This window comes from Nomascus leucogenys, chromosome 2, assembly GCF_006542625.1.
Source record: "Nomascus leucogenys isolate Asia chromosome 2, Asia_NLE_v1, whole genome shotgun sequence".
In the NCBI taxonomy this organism is placed as follows: domain Eukaryota; kingdom Metazoa; phylum Chordata; class Mammalia; order Primates; family Hylobatidae; genus Nomascus; species Nomascus leucogenys.
In genome coordinates, this window is record NC_044382.1 from 4,865,527 (window position 1) to 4,885,183 (window position 19,657).

Consider the following 19,657-nt stretch of genomic DNA (forward strand, 5'->3'; position numbering starts at 1 on the left):
GAGGCAGGAAAGTCAAGTGATAAAGACCCAGGTCATATTCTATCTATGGAACTTTGTTACTGCAGGTGCCAGTGGAGTAGCATTGCAGCCAAATTGCAGCAATGCAGACAAACTACATCCACATCCCTCCTTTCCCCACCAATCTATCCTGTGTGTCCATGTTGCCGAGAAGAGGCCCGTGCTGAAAACGTCAACCAACAGATGCTAACGGTAGACATAGGCTCAAAAGATCTCAGGGAATGTCCTTCCCAATACATAAAACCCATGTTCACTTCACGCCTTAAATTCTTTATCTGCTGTGTCAGTTCCAAGAAATGTTTTGTTTCAGAGTTACTAGAACTTATTCGGAATTTCCTGTTGGAATTTCAGTCCATGGTATATAGTATTTACATAAACAAAATAATATAGGTTCCTCTAGAGACATCTTACAATTATTTTTAGTATATACTCTATATACGACAGTATATACTATATATATATATACTGTATACTATATATACTATATATACACTATATATACACACTATATATATACTATATATAGTGTATATACATACTGTATACTATATATATACTATATATACTATGTATAGTATATACTATATATACTAAAAATGGAAATATTTAGGTTTTAGTATATTTTTAGTATATATAATATGTACTGTACTCAACTATACTAAATATGTATATTAATATATACTAAGCTATACTAAAATATTCTAAAAGCTAAATATTTTGATTTTTGTTTTAAACTTTTTACTTGGAGAATTGGGATGCATCATAACCAGCTACATGCCATAATCTGACAAACATGGTCCTTCATGAAACTTGATTTCCTCATCTATAAAATGGGTATACAAACAGAGCTTATTTTGCAGGGTTGATGTGAGAATGAAATAAAGCTCAACAAACACTAATCTTTCTTCTTCTTACAACCTTGCATCTAAGGGCTAACACTATCTTATTGATCCAGGGCCTGGATCTCTTGGTTTAAATTCTCCAAAGGATTCATCTGATTGGCTGTGAAGTGTGTCTCTCCAGGGTCAGGAATCTTCCAGAGCCAGGTTGGAGGAGAAGGATCATGTGAAGCAAGCATGAGCGCACAAGCTGACCATGCAGCTGGTGGGGAGGGTGATTGCCGAGAAGCCAGGATGGGTAGGTCTGCCACGGCAGATGCAGAATCGACAGTAAGAAGATTCTAGAGTCCCAGAGCTGGAAAGGCGATTGAGACCATCTGGCCCAGTCACTCCAGTTTTCCATGTTTAGAAACCAAGGCTCTGAGAAACACGGTGACCTACTTGAGTATTGACCTACACAGTGAATCAGAGGCAGAAGCTCTGCTCTTCCCACCCTGCATCCTATCTAAAGCGGCAGGAGGACTGCCAGGCAGGGAGGCAAGCCCATCATCACTGACCCTCCTACCTCACCATCTCAGAGCTCTGAGTTGGCTGGTGTTGCAGCCTCTTCCTGTCAACACCCTGGAATCCAAGCTGCAGGAAGTGCTCAGTCTCCTGGCCTTCTGCTGCCCAGCCCTGGCCACCTGTACAACCAGGTTCCACCCATTCCTTCCAGCTAAGCAGGTTTGATGGCCACATGCATGACTCCCTTCATAACTTTGCTCAGGCAGTTCCCTTACCTGGAATGCTCAGCTTCCACTCCCTACCCTCCTGAGTTCCACAGACTCCGCTGGAGGCCACACCCTCTGAGAGGTCTTCCCTGATGCATATCCCTACCCTACTCCAACCTAACAATTTCTGTGTCTTTTTCTGTCTCTGCACTCTGTCAACTGCCACCTGCCCCATCCGGGGCACATAGTCACATATTGCCTGCCCATTTTAATTCAATTATAAGTTCTCTGTTGAGGTTCAAAACCTTGTCTTAATCATTGCAACAACAAAGCACTCACTGTGCTGGGTGCCTGGAAGGTGGTCAGTAAACATTCGTTGAAGGAGTGAGTGAATGGAGTGAGTGAACAAAGTGAGCGATTGAGTAATTGATTGTCAGTTGGGAATTGGACCAGCAGGAGCCTTCCTGCTCCAGGATGTCCTGGGAAGGGTGGTGAGGTCCCTGGTTAGAGCAGTCCCGGCAAGTCATTCACAGGGGCTGAATGCAAGCTCCTTATCACCTGCTGCTCACCACAGCTCACAACAGCCCCGTTATGAGGACACTGAGGCTCTGAGATGAAAGTGATTTGCCGGGGGCCGCCGGGGCAATGTGCACCTGAATGGGGATCAGGCTGACGTCAGGCTGACTCCTTGACTTGGGCTCTGACCACCTACCCCATGCACGGATGCTAATGAGCAGGACACACTCTTGAGCTTCAGGAGCACCTGGGGTGGGGGTTGTGGGGCTGGCAGAGTGTGGCTGGAGGCCAGCCCTGAAGAAACCATTGAAACCCAGGGGCCCACACACCCCTGGGACAGAAGCAAAACCAGGGGCAAGTGACCTCTCTCTCTGCATAGCAAAGTCTCTGAGTTCCCTTTGACCTTCAAAAGCTCCCTATAACACAGGCAGGACGAGGGTCATTAAATCTGATTCACAGGATGGCAAACTGAGGATCAGAGAGGTTGGTGGGTGGCCTTGGGAGCCACTCACAAAGACTAGATGGGGAACCAAGTTTCCCAGCCTCCTTCCTAACCACCCTTCTCCCCACTGTCCTGTGGGGCAAACCCTGTGCCAGAGGGTCAGTCAACACTTGGTTCCCAAACACACTCTTCCTTATCCAGCTGCCTGGCCTCTGTTACCCCTGCCTGAATGCCCTTTCCCCACCCCAAACTCTGCTACTACAGGGCCCAGCCCAGATCTCACCTCCTCTCCAAACTTTCCCAGGTCTCCTCTGATCGAATTGCTCCATCGACCTCAAAGTCTTTCTCTCTATATCATACTCTGATCTAGTACCTTTTAAAATAAGAACACAAGTGCCTGGCACAATGCCTGGCCCATTGTAGAGCCTGAGGCAGTATTCTCTGGAATGAAGTGGTGCTCAGCAAAGTATGGTGTAAAGAACATGTGAATGAGTGAATGAACAAACGAATGGGTCTCTTGCCTATATTTCACTGCTGTTGAGGGGATTCATTTCGGTGAAGTAAACTACAAAGCTCCCAGCACTGAGCTGGGCACAGAGCAGGTGGCTAGTCAGTGCTCGCTGGCATGAGTCGGTTTGAGGCAGTGCTAGACTAGCCTAGACTTCCTGAATGGGCCAAATGCCAGCACGAAGGCCCCAGCAGGCATAGCGCCGGGGAGCTGCCTACAGATCTCCCAAAAGGAGCAAAGTCTGCGGCCCCGCCGGCCTGCCCACCCCATCCTGCCAGCTCAGATGCAGTCCATACTGCCCCAGCCTCCTTCCTGGGCATGCAGTCTGGGGAAGAAAAAGGAGGTGGTAAAATCAGGTTAAACCATATGGCAAAGCTGTTCTTTTAATCAGCAGTCGTCGAGACCTGGAGCAGGGGCCAGGAGACATGGCTGTGAAGCAGGCCACAAAGGCTAGTGGACAGGGGCAAAGGCCCTGGCGTCTTCAGGATCTGGGTTCAAATCCTAGCCTGTGGGCTTCAGGTGTCGTGATGCCGGACAAAGCCCACTCCCTCTCTGAGGCTCGGATTCCTCACCTGTAAAATGCAGGTTCTTACCCTATGCAGCATAACTAATGACAAATTACTGTATCTCCATATGTATGTGAATATATGTCAACATAATAGGTCACTGATTGCCCTCCCTTAAGAAGGATTGGCCCTTATTCTGGGATTATATTCTTTCTTTATTATTATTCTATTTTTATTACAGAAACAGGGTCTCACTCTGTTGCCCAGACTGGAGTGCAGTGGCACAATCACAGCTCACTGCAGCCTTGAACTCCTGAGCTCAAGCGATCCTCCCACCTAAGCCTGTAGCTGGGACCATAGGCACACACCGCCATGCCTGGCTAATTTATGCTTTTTAGAGACAGTCTTGAACTCCAGGCCGCAAGCAATCCTCCTGCCTCAGCCTCCCAGTGCCGGGATTATAGGCATGTGCCACCTCACCAGGCCCCTTCTTTGATGATTATTTTTTCAGTGGAAAGGACTAAGGGCCTTTGTGCTGTTGTTCCCTCTGCCTAGAGTCCTTCCCCCACCCACCTCCACCCACAAGACTCACTGCCTCACTAGCTTCAGAACCTTCCCTGATCACCCTATTGAAAATTGCCATGCACCCGCAGTGTGCCTTTCCCCCTTGCCGGACCTGTTTTTCCTCCATAGCACTTAGCCCATCTGACCTATGATTTAGTTCCTGCTTGGGCCATTGTCTGACTCTTCCCAAGAGGGCAGGGATTTTTTTTTTTTTTTTTTGAGACGGAGTCTCGCTCTGTCGCCCAGGCTGGAGTGCAGTGGCGCAATCTCGGCTCACTGCAAGCTCCACCTCCCGGGTTCATGTCATTCTCCTGCCTCAGCCTCTCCGAGTAGCTGGGACCACAGACACCCGCCACCACGCCCGGCTAATTTTTTGTATTTTTAGTAGAGACGGGGTTTCACCGTAGTCTCGATCTCCTGACCTCGTGATCCGCCCGCCTCGGCCTCCCAAAGTGCTGGGATTACAAGCGTGAGCCACCGCGCCCGGCCGAGGGCAGGGATTTCTGTCTGTCTTGTTCACAGCTATATCCCAAGGCTTGAAAGAATGCCTGGCACACAGTAGACCCTCAATAAGTATTTGTCAACTGAATAAACAATTGAGTGGATATTTGCTTTATGATGTCTTTCCATGGCAAAATAAAAAGTGAGCAGCCCTATGTCACCTCCCAAAATTGAGGCCTTGGAAAGGAGAGGATTTCACTGGTCTATGAGGTCCTTACATTACTGAGAAAATGGAGGTAAAAAAAATGCAACACGGACGGGCGCGGTGGGTCATGCCTGTAATCCCAGCACTTTGGGAGGCCGAGGCGGGTGGATCACAAGGTCAGGAGATGGAAACCATCCTGGCCAACATGATGAAACCCCACCTCTACTAAAAATACAAAAAAAAAAACTAGCTGGGCATGGATGGTGCTGCGCACCTATAGTCCCAGCTACTGGGGAGACTGAGGCAGGAGAAACATTTGAACCTGGGAGGCAGAGGTTGCAGTGAGCCGAGATCGCACCATTGCATTCCAGCCTGGTGACAGAGCGAGACTCAGTCTAAAAAAAAAAAAAAAAAAAAAAGAAGCAACACATATTCTTTTAATCATTTTTAGTGGAAAAACTCACTAAACAGTAATAATTATTCCCCTCCTCCTCTGGTCCCCTTCCTCTCCCCACATTCAGCCTAAGGCCTTATCTGTCTCCAAACACTGCAGAACTTACAGGCCCATACCAGCTTTTCCCTGCACTAAGCCAGCAGCCCTCTGTCCTCTCATTTTGCTTCATTCATTGATTTTCTTTAAAGATCCTGATGACAGACCTGGCTTGGGAGAACCAGCCAGATCTGTGAATGGGTCTGATGGAGGCCTGTCCTGCCTGGAAGACCCAGACACTGGTATAGGTGAGCCTGGTCAGGATTCCACAGCTTTCATGATCCCAGGTCACAGGTGAAAGAAATAAAAGGTTTGCATGCGTTTGCTTGCTTTTCAGTTCCAGGCCTGCTGTTGAGGGAAGTCCAGGTGTCAAACACTAAGGCTAACTGTAGCCCTGGCGGTGCTGGCACCAGGCAGAAAGGTTTAAACAAAGCTGATGACCCATATCCACTGGCCTTAGGAAGGGCAGGACCAGCTTTAGGACCCTGGACCAGAGCCGGAAGGAAATGCAGAGACTAAATTGGTTGACTCTGGGAAAGACTAAGGGCCAGAAACGTTGCGGGCCTTACTTCAGATCTCACTCGGAAACAGCAAAATAAAAAAGCTGATTTCCGGCTGGGTGTGGTGGCTCACACCTATAATGCCAGCACTTTGGGAGGCTGAGGCAGGCAGGTCATTGCAGGTGAGGCATTCAAGACCAGCCTGTCCAGCAGGGTGAAAGCCCTTCTCTACTAAAAGCACACACACACAAAAAATTAGCAGAGTGTGGTGGCATGCACCTGTAATCCCAGCTACTCAGGAGGCTGAGGCAGGAGAATCATTTGAACCAAGAGGCAGAGGTTGCAGCGAGCCAAGATTTTGCCACTGCACTCAGCCTGGGTGACAGAGCGAGACTCAGTCTCAAAAAATAAATAAATAAATAAATACCCTGATATTCTTGCATCTCCAGTCCCCTGTCCAGCACTCTCTGATCAGGGTAAGAGGGGCTCCAGCCCTGGGCCCTGCATTTTAGAAGGTCTTGCTCAGACACTGCCCCTCCCTGCAAGTGAGGAGTCTTGGGGAACAAAGAGCTGTGCCCAGCTGGAACCCACATGCCTCCCTTCCAGAGGACACTCTGGGTTCCCAGGACCCTGGGGTTCCCTGTCCAAATGCCCATGCCCACTTCTGAGGCCTCCTGGACCGCTCCCACTTTCCCTAGTGTGGACCACATGGCCAGTGGGTGCTCCAGCCCTGAAGGCTGGACAAAGGGCAGCTGCTTGGGGGACCTGGGTAGAGCTTGGCCACGTGGGCTGAGTGCCCGGTTTCTGTTTTTCTCCCGGTGCAGGAAAACATGAAGAATGGGGAAAGTAGCTGCCGCATGCCAATGTGAAACTCCGAGGACTCTAGCCATTCTGATCTGGCCTTCCAGGTCATTAGGAGGCTCTGCCATCATGTGAGGAGGTATGACATATTTTATCTAGCAGTTTGTTAGCTTGCTTTAAAACTTTTAATATTTAGTCATTTGGTTTGTGACCCTGCCAGGGAGAGCCCGCTGTCTGGAGAGCACACTGGTCTCCACCGTGGGGAGAGAGAGCACTTTTGGGCTTTGCTGAGGAGGGTCTTCGGGGAAAAAGAGGGAGTGGTCATCTCCTCGCACAGGTGCTTGGCTTGCTAGACCTAGGGTCATTCTCACATCACCTATCAGCTGGGGAAACTGAAAGTCCCAAGGTCATGCAGCTAGGAATATATGACCAAACGGCCTTCACCTTCCCCTAAATGGTAAGTTTCAAATGACAAAATAAGGGGACGAGGAGAGATGGTTTTGTCTTTCTTCTGGGGGCACCTTCAGCACCTGCAGGCTTTCCTACCTGCGCATCTGCCCGGCCACTTTGTCCAGCCAGCCCAGGTGTGCAGGGGCTGTGTGTCTTTCCACCTGGCTGCTGCTACAGTCCAAACCTCCACTGTTGATTTGACTTCCTAGAAACGAGCCTCATTTGGGGGCTCTGGGGTGAGAATGCAGGAAATATTGGGATGTGGTTTCCCAGAAAGTCACACATCCCTTTAGCTTTCCCAGCAAGTGCTGAGTCCTTGCTAAGACGATTTCCTATGGAGGGAGACACTTGGTCTGCATGAGTTTCTGTTTAATTGTTTTAGAGAAAATGATCTGGACCAGAGGGAATGAATCTGGACCAGACCTCGACACTGCCCCAATTAAAGAACTTGAGAACGCTGGTCCCATCTTCCCCTCTAATCTCCCCTCTTCCCATCGCCTCTCCCGGTGCCCTGGGCTCCACTTACAGGCCCCTGAGCAACCACTGCATTTTTGCACATGCTGCTTCCACCTAGGATGGATGCTTTTTCCCTCCTTTCTTCACCCCACCAGCTTTCTCCTTCAGGTGCCAGCTTAGTCCCTGGCTCCTTGGGTCCCTCCCACTTGTCCCCCAGCTGTACCTTTTATGCCTCCTCTGTACTTTCCAAGCTCCAGAGTGTCCTCCTATAAACAGACTCTGTGTACCGTACTGTGGGCTGATTGCTACCTGTCTGTCTCTTGTCATTGCTGCAAGCAATTTGGGGTAGGGATTACGTGTTATTCACCTCTCTGTTCCAGTGTGCAGCTCGGACATGGAGGGCAGAAGGTGTTCAGGAAGGATCTTCTGCGTGCAGGAGCCTCCTCTCTCAAAGGGTGTTCTCCAATCATGAGCTTGTTTGCTATTTACATGCCCGAGGAGGACTGACCTTAGCAGCTATGATGACCTCATTTATCACTGTGGATAAGCACTTGGCCGAGTCTCGGCCAGCACCCTGGGCCCAGCCTCTTGGTCTACTTGTTTCTGGGGGTGGGGGCATCTGCCCATTGTCCTGAACTTTCCTCTGCTTGGGTAGGGACAGGGATCCCCAGCAGCACTTGTTCCAGGATGACCCAGCAAATTGCAAGGTGGCATTTGGCCTTTTTCTCAGCGATTGCCAGACTTTGTCCCAGGGTGAGGAGGAAGCCAATGGAAGAGCTGGGGTGAGGAGATCAAAGACCTTCCCAGAGACTCAGGCAGGGGCCCAAACCGAGGGCATTTCCAGGCGGGCACTGGAGCCAGCCCCAGGGACACGCCAACGCAGTGCTGGGGCCAAGGGGAAAGGTTGGTTTCGAAACCACATGTGCGGCAGCCTCACCACTGAGTCATGCTTGTGAGGCCTGCTGGAGACCAAAGACAGGGGCTGCAAGCTCAAAACCACCTGGTTAGTGCTGACTCTATTGATTTCCTGGCCTTCCACTTCCAAACCTTCCTTGAATGGCTAAACTCCTTCTGGAAGACACACCTGTTTTTTATATTTGCCTGGTATACCCCACTTCTTTGAGTGACAGCGCCCCAGAGATCCCCTTCTCCACTCTTACTCCATGTAGTTAAGGTGAGATTGGATTCTCTCCTCCCTGCTCCCCCAACCCCCCTGCCCCCAGCACTAAGGGCCCAGGCTCAGCCAATCAGAATATCTCTCATGCCCATCATGGGCTCTAGGATGGGAGCATGATGGAAGAGTGGCCATTGAGGCTCAGTTCCAAGACTTTTGTGAGAAATGCTGGGGAAGAGACCCTGTCTTTTCCTATAGGGATGGCTCACTGTGCAAATATGCCAGCCTGGGACAGCTGGGGCCTCCATGTGCATAGTGGAGAATCAGAGAATCAGGTCACCCCACAGGAAAGCAGGACCATAATGGGGTACTAGGCAGAGACACAGCCTCCTGGCCATGCACCTCTGAGCTGTGTGGACTGATTCTTTTTTGCTTAAGCATGCTTTCATTTTCGTTTCATTTATTTATTTATTTTGAGACACAGTCTTGCTTGGTTGTCCAGGCTGGAGTGCGGTGGTATGATTTCAATCTCAGCTCACTGCAACCTCCGCCTCCCCCATTCAAGTGATTCTTCTGCCTCAACCTCCTGAGTAGCTGAAACTACAGGCATGTGCCACCACACCCGGCTAATTTTTGTATTTTTAGTAGAGCTGGGGTTTCACCATATTGGCCAGGCTGGTCTCGAACTCCTGACCTTGTGATCCACCCGCCTCAGCCTCTCAAAGTGCTGGGATTACAGATGTGAGCCACCGCACCCGGTGAAGCATGCTTTCAAGTGGGGTTTCTGTCAACTGCAAACAAAAGATTTCTGACTAATATTCCCTGGATAATATTTATTCTATCTTCCTCTCCATTCTTACTCTCTGCCGTAGCTTAAGCCTCATCATCCATTTCCACATCTCCTACCTTAGATGATTTTAGCAGACTACCAACTCAGAATTACAATGGATTCACTGCAGTAGATGACTAACTGCTACTTGCACGCATGTTTTATTTGTGACAGTGACTTTACAAATCGATTTTCATGTCTTGCTGATGAAGCCACCAAGCGTCAGGGAGACAAGGGACTTGTGTGCAGCCAGAAAGTAGCAGAGCTAAGATTTGAACTCAGATCATCTGACTCCAAAATGCATGCTCTTTCTCCGCAGCTCACTGTCATGTCTTGCTTCTTTCGACTCTAGGTACTGCCAACAAGAAGGCCCAATCATGATCCTCCCACAACAAGTGCAGATTGTGAGGTAAGAACCCTTTGGTCCCTTGGGAACACAGAGCCATAAGTGTGGCCAGACTCTGTCAAATATCTTAGACTTCAGGGACACACTATAAGGGCACAAATTCTAGTTTTGGTTTATCCTTTTCCTGCTGCCCTCATCTGCTCTCCACTCAATTTCCAAGCTCATCTTTAATTTTGTTGCCATGATCTCATGGGCCAGGCTTGGGTGACACGCCCATCACTGAGCAATCTCTCAGGTCAGGGGATGCACTGTCGGATGGGATTGCCTTAGGGCATATGTCTTGCCCTGCATCTTGGTCAGCCCCATTCAAGTCAGATGGATGGAAAGTGGGGAAGATGGTTCCCCAGAAGCAAATAAGGTGCTGTTACCAGGAAGGGTGGCCACTCCTTCTCACTCCCTTGCCTAAGACCTCAGCCACCCAAAGCAACAATCATCTATTTGGTTCTACAGTGTGACAAGCTCTATGCTGAGCACTGGAAGGACAAGGAGAGATTGGGCACAGACTTCTCACTGATCCAGGTGATGAGGAGCTCACATCTGAGAGTATGTGACCATGGTTGAGCCACCGGAATGCCATGGGATTCAGCTACAGCCAAGGAAGCACAAAGCACCGTGGGAGCGATTTGTTGTGCTTTGGGATGGGGAAGGGGACATGGGGGGAGCCATACTGAGAAGGTAACATGAGTACTTGGCTTCACAGAGTGTGGCAGCTTTCATCAGGAAGCGATGGTGGGGAACAGCATCTCTGGCGGAGGTAAGCAGCAGGTGCAGAGGTGCAGAGGCTTCTGTCATGTTCTGGGAAGGGAGTATGGTTGGGCGGCAATGTAAGATGGAGAAGGCAAGGAGGGAAGGAGGGGTCTAGCCTGAGGAATAAAGAATAATAAAAGCAGGAAAACAATTGCTAAGAGTTTGGATACCTTTTTCTGGCCCTTCATCTAAGCTTTGCTAGCCAGCCCAAGAGAAAGCTGGCACTTCCCCTCCCCAAACATCCCTCGAAAGAGGAAGGGTTAATTTAGAATAAGATAAATGTCTGGGGACCTAAGTGTGAAAAGGAGAGACAGAGTCAGCCTGAAACCTGAAACTTGAGCAAGTGAAGGGGGCTGGAGAGGAGGAAAGCAGGCCAAAGAAGGGACAAGTCAGTAGCTGAATCCAACAAAAACTGCCAGGTCTAGCCCTGCACTGGGCCTTGGGGCTACGGAGAGAGTAAGACAGGGCCCCTGGCTCTATGGCTCACAGGCTGCCTGGAGAGGTGCACAAGGACCCAGGCAAAGACAAACGAGTGGGCTGCGTTCGGTGGCAGCAGAAGGCCAAGGGGCTTTGGGAGCACCAGGAGCATCTGCTCCAACACAGGGTCTGGGAAAATCCTTCCTAGAAGAGGGGACATTGGAGCTGGGCCTTAAAAAATGAATTGGAGTTTGCTACTTAGACACTGTGGAGCTCTTAATTCCCCGTATCCCACCTTGCATTGTGACTGGCCACACTGTACTGCCGGCCTACGTCTCTCCTTTCTGCTGAGCTCCATTGGGTGGAAACTGCAGCTGGCTGGTTCATTGAGTTATCTCCCGTGCCTAAAAGGGCACCTGACCTATAGAAGATGCTCAATTAATGCATGTGAGAGAACAGCCTGTGCAAAGGCCCAGCAGAGGGTGTAGACATGGAGCTTGGTACAAGGTGGGTGGAGCAGGTAGTGTCCAGGGCAGGAATGACCGTTTGCCCATCTGAGTAGTTTGGATTTTATCTTCTGAACGGGGAGGAAGGTGATCAAATTTGCATTCATTCATTTATTTGACAAATACTTATCAAACACCTGCTATGTGCCAGGTATTGTATTAGGTCTTACAGATAACATGGGAACAAGACCAACTCCTTCTCCACGTGGAGCTTATATTCTCATGGGAAAATAGAGACCAACTTGTAAACAATTCAAAAATCATACCTTGTCAGCCAGTGATGAAGTGCTAGGTAGAAAAATAAAGACTGGTAAGAAGCTAAAGTGACAGTGGAAGACAAGGGAGGCTCAGTGGTAGGTGGGGGTGTCTCAGATAGCATTGTCAGCTGCAGGGAGCAGAAAACCTGCTCACAGCAGCCCAACATGTAGCAGGTTATTTATATCTTGCAACAGGAAGCCCGAGGTAAGCAGTCCCAGGCTGGCTGGAGACTCCGTGGTGATGTCAAGAAACAAGGCTCCTCCTTCCTGGTCCACCTCCTCAGCATTATCTCTGATGCTTGAACTCTTTTGTCTTTGAAATTGACAAATAATAATTATACATATTCATGGGGTACCTAGTGATGTTTTGATACATATAATATATAGTGATCAGATCAGGGTAATTAGCATATCCATCGTCTGAAACCTTTATCATATCTTTGTGTTGGGAGCATTCAATATCCTCCATCTAGCTATTTGAAACTATATACTATATTATATATTAACTATAGTCATCCTGCAATGCTATAGAACACTAGAACTTCTTCGTCCTATCTAGCCATCTAGTAATTTTGTATCCTTTCACAAATCTCTCTCTATCCTTTCCTTCTCCCTATTCTTTAATGAAGAGAATGAATCCATGTATGTTATATTTAAAAGTACATAATTGAAAACACTGAAGTTGATATCTTGCTGACATGTGAATTTCTCCATCCAGAAATATTCAGAAAAGCCTGATGCCCACAAAAATAACCAGCATGAGCTTTCTGGTGTGAAAAATAGGGGAAAGGTGCCAAAGCCACATCTGGGTGGATGTGATGTGTGACTGGGTGGTACCTGTTAGGTATATGTGTGTGCGTGCTTGTGTGTGTGTGTGTGCACGCATCCATGCAAGGTGACTGATTCCTATACTAATCTAATTCGGCAGAAGCAAGCCAGAAATGACCATGAGAATATAGCTCCCATCTCTACCCATCTCCCACAGAGAAACATGGAAACATTTTAGGAAGAGCATCTGGCTTCCTAAATCTCATAGAATGGGAGCCGTGGGACAAGTCAACAGCTGCTGAGACATGGTTCTCAAAAGGATTGCTCTAGGACAGTGGGGAAGATGGATTTGGGAAGCAAAGTCTATAGGCAGGGAAATAAAGCAGTCCTGGGAGAGATGGGGAAGCCTGGACTAGGGCAGGTGATGGGGATGAAGAAGAGGGGGCAGCTTTGAGAATGATGGGGGCAGAATGCTGGAACACTGGCAGCTGAACAAACATAGAAGTGAAGGAGGGCGACGGGGGTAATGGGACCCAAATGCAAGTAGCAAGACTTGGCAAAGCTGCTTCTAGTCACCGATAATGTCAGGCTCCCCATCAGAGAGTTGCTTCTAAGAGGCAAGCCCCAAGAGTTCTCCAAGGAGTCCCTGCAGGGGCCTGAACTTCTTTTGTTGGTGACGCCAGCCAATGGTGGAATCCAAATACTCAGTACTCGGCACTCATTACTGCCTTGGGAGCCAATGGCACATTTGTTAAAAAATAAAAACACATAGCAGCAGCTCTTTGGGGAGTTTGGGGAAAGGCATATCAAGCAACCTAGGTCACTGGACACTTGAGTGAGTGGGTCGTGGTTAGTGGAGACTCCGTTGGGAAGTGGTGTAAATCACTCTAAAAAACTTAGGGCTGTGACTATACCTTAGCAAGAAAGGGAGTTGGAGTAGCTTCAGAAAGGTTTCTTTCCCGTGCCTGCCTGCCTTTCTTTCTTTCCTTTCTTTCCTTTCTCTTTCTTTCTTCCTTTCTTCCTTCCTTCCTTCCTTTCTTTCTTTCTCTTTCTTTCTTTCTTTCTTTCTGCCTTCCTGCCTCCCTCCCTCCCTTCCCTTCCCTTCTTCCTTCCTTCCTTCTTCCTTCCTTCTCTCTCTCTTTCTTTCTTTTCTTTCTTTCTTTCTTTCTTTCTTTCTTTCTTTCTTTCTTTCTTTCTTTCTTTCTTTCTTTCTGCCTTCCTGCCTCCCTCCCTCCCTTCCCTTCCCTTCTTCCTTCCTTCCTTCTTCCTTCCTTCTCTCTTTCTTTCTTTCTTTCTTTCTTTCTTTCTTTCTTTCTTTCTTTCTTTCTTTCTTTCTTTCGACAGTGTCTTGCTCTGTCATCTAGGTTGAAGTGCAGTGGCATGAACATAGCTAACTGTAGCCTTGACATCCTGGGCTCAAGGGATCCTCCCGCTCCAGGCTCCCATGTAACTGCGACCACAGACATGTGCCACCACACCTGGCTAATTTTTTTATTTTTTTGCAGAGACAGAGTCTTGCTTTGTTGCCCAGGCTGGTCTTGAACTCCTTGGCTCAAGCGATACTCCCACCTCAGCCTCTCAAATTGCTGAGATTACAGGCATGAGCCTCTGTGCCTCACTGCATTTATTTTTCTTTAATGTAGCTAGTTAAACTGGTTTCAATTGATCAAATATCCACCTTTCCTGGGCCAGGCACTGTTCTCAGTCCTGGGGAACAAAACAGGCAAAAATATCTCCTCTCACAGAATTTAGATTTCTAGTAGGAGGAGACACCCCAAATCAAAAATAAACACTGTAGTCTATTTATAGTATGCTGGTTCCTTTTGTTTTTCTATGTTAAGCAGGGCTCTTAGAACATATGAGAGCTAGATGTTGTGCACATACATTCTTTATTACATAATAAAGATGTAATAAATAAGGATTTACACTTATAAATTATTCTACTTGTTTCTTCTTTAACCGCAAAATCAAAAGGAGATTTGGCCTATGACACATGCCAGTCAATCAGTAATAGGCAACGTTTTGGGCGTCTGTTGCTCCTATATTTTTCATTCAAGCATTTGAGAGAATTTAAGATGGAAGCATTGAGGGCTCAGAAGTGAAAGGTCCAAAGATCAGTCCATTGACAAACAAGACCCAGGGATCTCAATTCATAGACTCAGGTGGTACACATTCTCCACTACCTGCCTGAAACTACCTGTTCTATGCTCCAGACAAAGCTGGTCCAGACAAAGCTGGTTGCCATGGGTATACACGCATACTTCTCATGGAAAAGATAGCATGAAGTGTACAGCTCTCCGTAGGTGACAAAGCATTTTTGCGTTTGTTATCTCACTCCACACTCCACATAAGGTTGCCAGATTTAACAAATAAAGTCATGAGACACACAGTTAAATTTGAGCAATATTTGGGACATGCTTGTACTTAAAAAAATCATCATTTATCTGACATTCAAGTGTAACTGGACTTCCTGTATTTTGTCTGGCAACCCTTACTCTACAACCCTCAGAAGGAGACAATATTAGCGTCCCCATTTTATCACTGAGGCTGAGAAAGTAAATTGCCTAAAGTCAATAAAGGATCAAAGGGTGAAAGAACTGCCCCTTCGCCCATTCACTGGTTGCTGGGAGAATGATCACTCCTGGATCTCATCTTCAGGCATCAGATGGGCTGGGGCCAAGTGTGGGGATCCCAGGGCAAGGAGGGAGCGGAGCCATGGAGGGACTGGCCACTATGAGTAGTGGACTACAAAGTCTTCATAACAGAGGGCAGGGGCGGGGAGGCGTTGATGCTTTGTTGCAACTTAGTTTGGTTTGCTTACTGTACCAGGGCCTGGGCACCCCAGCCAACAAGGCTGGAAATGCAGGAAGCCATCTGGAGCCGTGTGCTGAGTCACAGGGCCCAGAGAAAAACAAGAACATCGTGACGCCAGAGCAGGGGTGGGGAGAAATCTCCCTCGAGATCTCTGTGGGCACCGGAAATAGAAACTGCTCCCTTTGAAGCATCTATTAGAAGATCCAAGTCTCTAACAGATCACCATGAGATTTCAGTTCAGTTCCTATTAAGCACCGACTGAATGCATGTGAGAACATCAGGGAATCAGTTGGTGAAGGGGCAGCTGTTTTAATTTAATTTTATTTATTTGAACAGAGTAAGCCTCTGTTCAATCCTGACTCATCTTCTTTCTTCTCTTAGTACCCATTTGCCCTTGAGCAGTTCACTTAAACTTTCTGACCCCATTTCCTCTTCGGTAATAATAATTCTTGTCTCATTGAGATGGTGTGAGGGCTTAAAGGGAATTACATTTTTCAAAAGCATCTTGCACAGATCTGGCACAGTCAGTGGTAGGTTTTCTTAGCATAAGGATATAAAAAGATCTTTCTGTGAGGTTGGTGTGGGGATTAAATTGGATGACATATCTTTACTTTCAAGCAAGCTCTGGACTGAGCTCTTAGTAAGGTTTCAGCTAAGGAGAGATTTCTTTCTTCCTCTCTAGACACTGGGGTAACTGGTTCTGGTCCCCCAGGGTTCTGGTTAGTAGAACTAAATACATACACGCACAATGAATGTTTACACAACATCCGCTCATTCCATTCCACAAATATTTCTTTTAACATTGTACACATTACTGGCTGAGCCTTTGTAGAGGTCTAGAAAAACAAAATTAGGATGACTATCCCCATTTTGTTGCTGTTTTTTTGTTTTTGTTTTTGTTTTTGATTTTTAAGACAGAGTTTCACTCTGTCACCCAGGCTGGAGTGCAGTGGCGCCATCTCGGCTCACTGCAAGCTCCACGTCTCCGGTTCAAGCAATTCTCCTGCCTCAGCCTCCCAAATAGCTGGGACCACAGGGGCACACCACCTTGGGTGGCTAATTTTTTGTATTTTAGTAGAGACGATGTTTCACCGTGTTGCCAAAGCTAATCACGAACTCCTGAGCTTAGGCAATCTGCCCGCCTCAGCCTCCCAAAGTGCTGGGATTGCAGGCATGAGCCACGGCTCCAGCCTGCTGCTGATTTTTTAATAATCGTTCTGTGGGAGGCACTATGCTAAGTACTTTGCATGCACTGAATTCTTGGAGTAATCTTTTCAAATTCGTGCTATAGTAACCCCCATTTTATAGATGAAGAAACTGAGGCTCAGAAGAGTTGACTGTGCTGCCCAAATGCACAGAGCTAGTGGGTGGCAGAGTTGAGGCTCAATCCCAGCCCTGATTCTCTCAAAGGTTCTGACTGTCACACTATGCATGAGCTCCCAGAGAGAGAAAAACACTCAGTTGAAAATTTACAGTTACTCATGCACGAAGATATATAAACAACACAAAGTGGTTAGATGGTCAAATGCTGATGGAGAGGCTGGTAATCAGAGTTACGGGCAGTTCTGGGCTGGGAGAGGATCCCTGAGAGCTGTACCATGAAAAGGGGCTTTCCAGAAGGTGGAAGTGAAGGTGGGGAGTAAAGCTAGACCTTGAAAAATGATGTGGAGCAGGTCACAAAGCAAAGGCACGTTGAGCAGAAGCCCAGATGGCTTGGCCAAATATGGGCTGAGCTTAGTCACCCGAGGTCAGGTGACCAAGGCAAGGTGTTCTTTGGAGAGCAAAAGGAGGAAGGTTGAGCTGGCACAGTCTGGCTGGCTGGTATTAGTTTCTAGAATGATAAGCTCCTCAGCCTGGCTGGAGTGACTTCTAGCTTCAGAACATCACTGCTTAGGGGATTCCTGTGTATCACACATTGGGCCTGAGCGGCAGAGCTAAGAGTTGTTCCTGTTATTGGAAAGGGAGGAAGTTTCTGCAGAGTAAGGGCATGATCTGTCTTGCTGGAGGGCCTCAACCTTTACTCTCCCGGGTAAGAGGAGACAATGATATTTCCATGGTCTTCAGAGCATTCTACTAAGAAGCCCACAAGCTAAGGGTCATTACAGCAAACTCAGAGATGATACAACCTTTCTGCAGACTATGGTAATATACATGAAGAGGATTAAAATGATGTAACCCTTTGTTCCCTCAATTTTACTGCTAGGAATTAATTCAAGGGAAGTGGTCATGGAGAGATGAGAAAATGCATGTATGGACAAAGATGGTCACTGTAGAATGTAGTATTAACTTACAAACACAAGAATCAGAAATGTCCCACCTAGTCAGTAATGGGGGCTTAGTTAAAAATTATGATCCAGGCAGGGCACAGTGGCTCACGGCTGTAATCCCAGCACTTTCGGAGGCTGAGGCAGGCAGATCATCTGAGGTCAGGAATTCGAGACCAGCCTGGCCAACATTGTGAAACCCCGTCTCTACTAAAAATACAAAAATTAGCCTGGCGTGATGGTTTGTGCTTGTAATCCCAGCTACTCAGGAGGCTGAGGCACAAGAATCACTTGAACCTGGGAGGCGGAGGTTGCAGCTAGCAGAGATTGTGTCACCGCACTCTGGCCTGGGCGATAGAGTGAGATTCAGTCTCAAAAAAAAAAAAAAAAAAGAAAGAAAAGAAATTTCGATCCACCCGTACAAGGGAATGTGACACTTCCATTCAAAGTCAAGGTGGTAACATCACAGTAAGGGAAAAATCAGTTATAAAAACACTAAATATAGTATGATCCTAGCTCACAAGTACATTAATCCAATTCATTCACTTATTAACTATGTAATGAAGATGTGCTGTACGCCAAGCACCATTCCGGGTACTGGGAATATAGAGAGGAACAAGCTCAGGGTGGGAAGTTGTTTAGGGGAAGACAGGTAATAAATATATAGACTTAAGAATACACAAGATAATTTCTGAGCATGGCACACAATGCCATGAAGAAAGGCATGTAAGATGGACTAGTTTAGTGTGCGTGAAGATGGAGGGACTATCCAAGGAGGTGACATTTCGGCCATGACTTGCACGCTGAAAAAAAAAAAAAAATCCAGTCATGATTTCCAGAGTCATGAAATCCAGAGCATTTCAGGCAAAGAGGCAAAGGCCTTGAGGGTCAATGCCATTGGTGTATTAGGAGGGAAAAAAGAAAGAGAAATGATGTGTGAGGAGAGAGAGAAGAGGTAGGAGAGGCAAGCAGGGCCGGATCGTGCAGACTGAAAGTCAAGGTAAAGTGTTGATAAGGAGTTTGGACTTCCTTCCAAGTGCTGTGGAAAGCTACCGGACTCTAAGTAGGCAATCATTATACAGTTGACCCTCAAACAACACAGGTTCGAATTGTACAGGTCCACTTACAGGTGACTTTGCTTCCACCTCTGCCACCCCTGAGAGAGCAGGACCAACCACTCCTTTTCCTCCTCCTCAGCCTACTCAAGACGGTGATAACAAGGGTGAAGACCTTTATGCTGAGCCACTTCTGCGTAGTGAACGTCAATATGCTTTCTCTTCCTTATGATTTTCTCAATAACATTTTCTTTACTCTAGCTTCCTTTATTGTAAGAATACAGTATACAATACATATAACATACAAAATATGTTAACGGACTGTTTTCGTTCTCAGTAAGGCTTGCAGTCAACAGTAGGCTATTTGTAGTTTTTTGGGGAGTCAAAAGTTGTATGCAGATTTTCAACTGTGAGGGGGGTCAACACCCCAACTTCCCTATCGTTCAGGGTTCAACTCTCTTTATGTATCCAGAAGGAAATACACCAACAGGTTAGTAGAGATTATTAACAAGTAGTGGGATAATAAACCATGTTTAAAAATCTGTGTGCTATTCTGTAACTCCTGAACTTTTGTAATTAGAAACAAACAGTAATTTCTGTTTTTAAAGAACTCACCAGAGAGCAACATCGACAGATGACGACCGTCACCTGGAGCTCTAGTTTGAAGAGGCTTTGCCCTGAGCAATCTCTTTTGATTTTCACAATAACCCTGTGAGTGAAGCCAGACCTTTGTAATTAAGACCTCCATTTTGGAGGTGAGGCAATTGAGGCTGGGAGCTGCAAAGAGGCTGAGGCAGGAAATGACAAAACTGGGACAGGAATCAAGGTTCCACAGCACTGGTCCAAGCTTCCTGATTTTGTGGCCCAGCGAGGCTAATGGCTGAGTCTGCATCAAATTCACCCAGAGACCCCAGGGCCCTAACAAGAAGTCCACAGGGTTACTCTCCTGCCTGGGGGAGGGCAGGGATGGACCTAGAGGCCCCAGCTGCAGATGACTGGAACAAAAAGAAGGGTCTTTCCCACATAGTAGATGC

At 47.3% G+C, this 19,657-nt stretch overlaps 1 long non-coding RNA gene across 1 annotated transcript; it reads left to right on the plus strand.

Annotated features, from left to right (window-relative positions):
* Positions 1-6,545: 6,545 nt before the first annotated feature.
* On the plus strand, positions 6,546-10,695 carry LOC105739330. Its single transcript, XR_004032268.1, has 4 exons — positions 6,546-6,679; positions 6,761-6,857; positions 9,742-9,798; positions 10,246-10,695. It is a non-coding gene; the product is annotated as an uncharacterized LOC105739330 (long non-coding RNA).
* Positions 10,696-19,657: the final 8,962 nt, after the last annotated feature.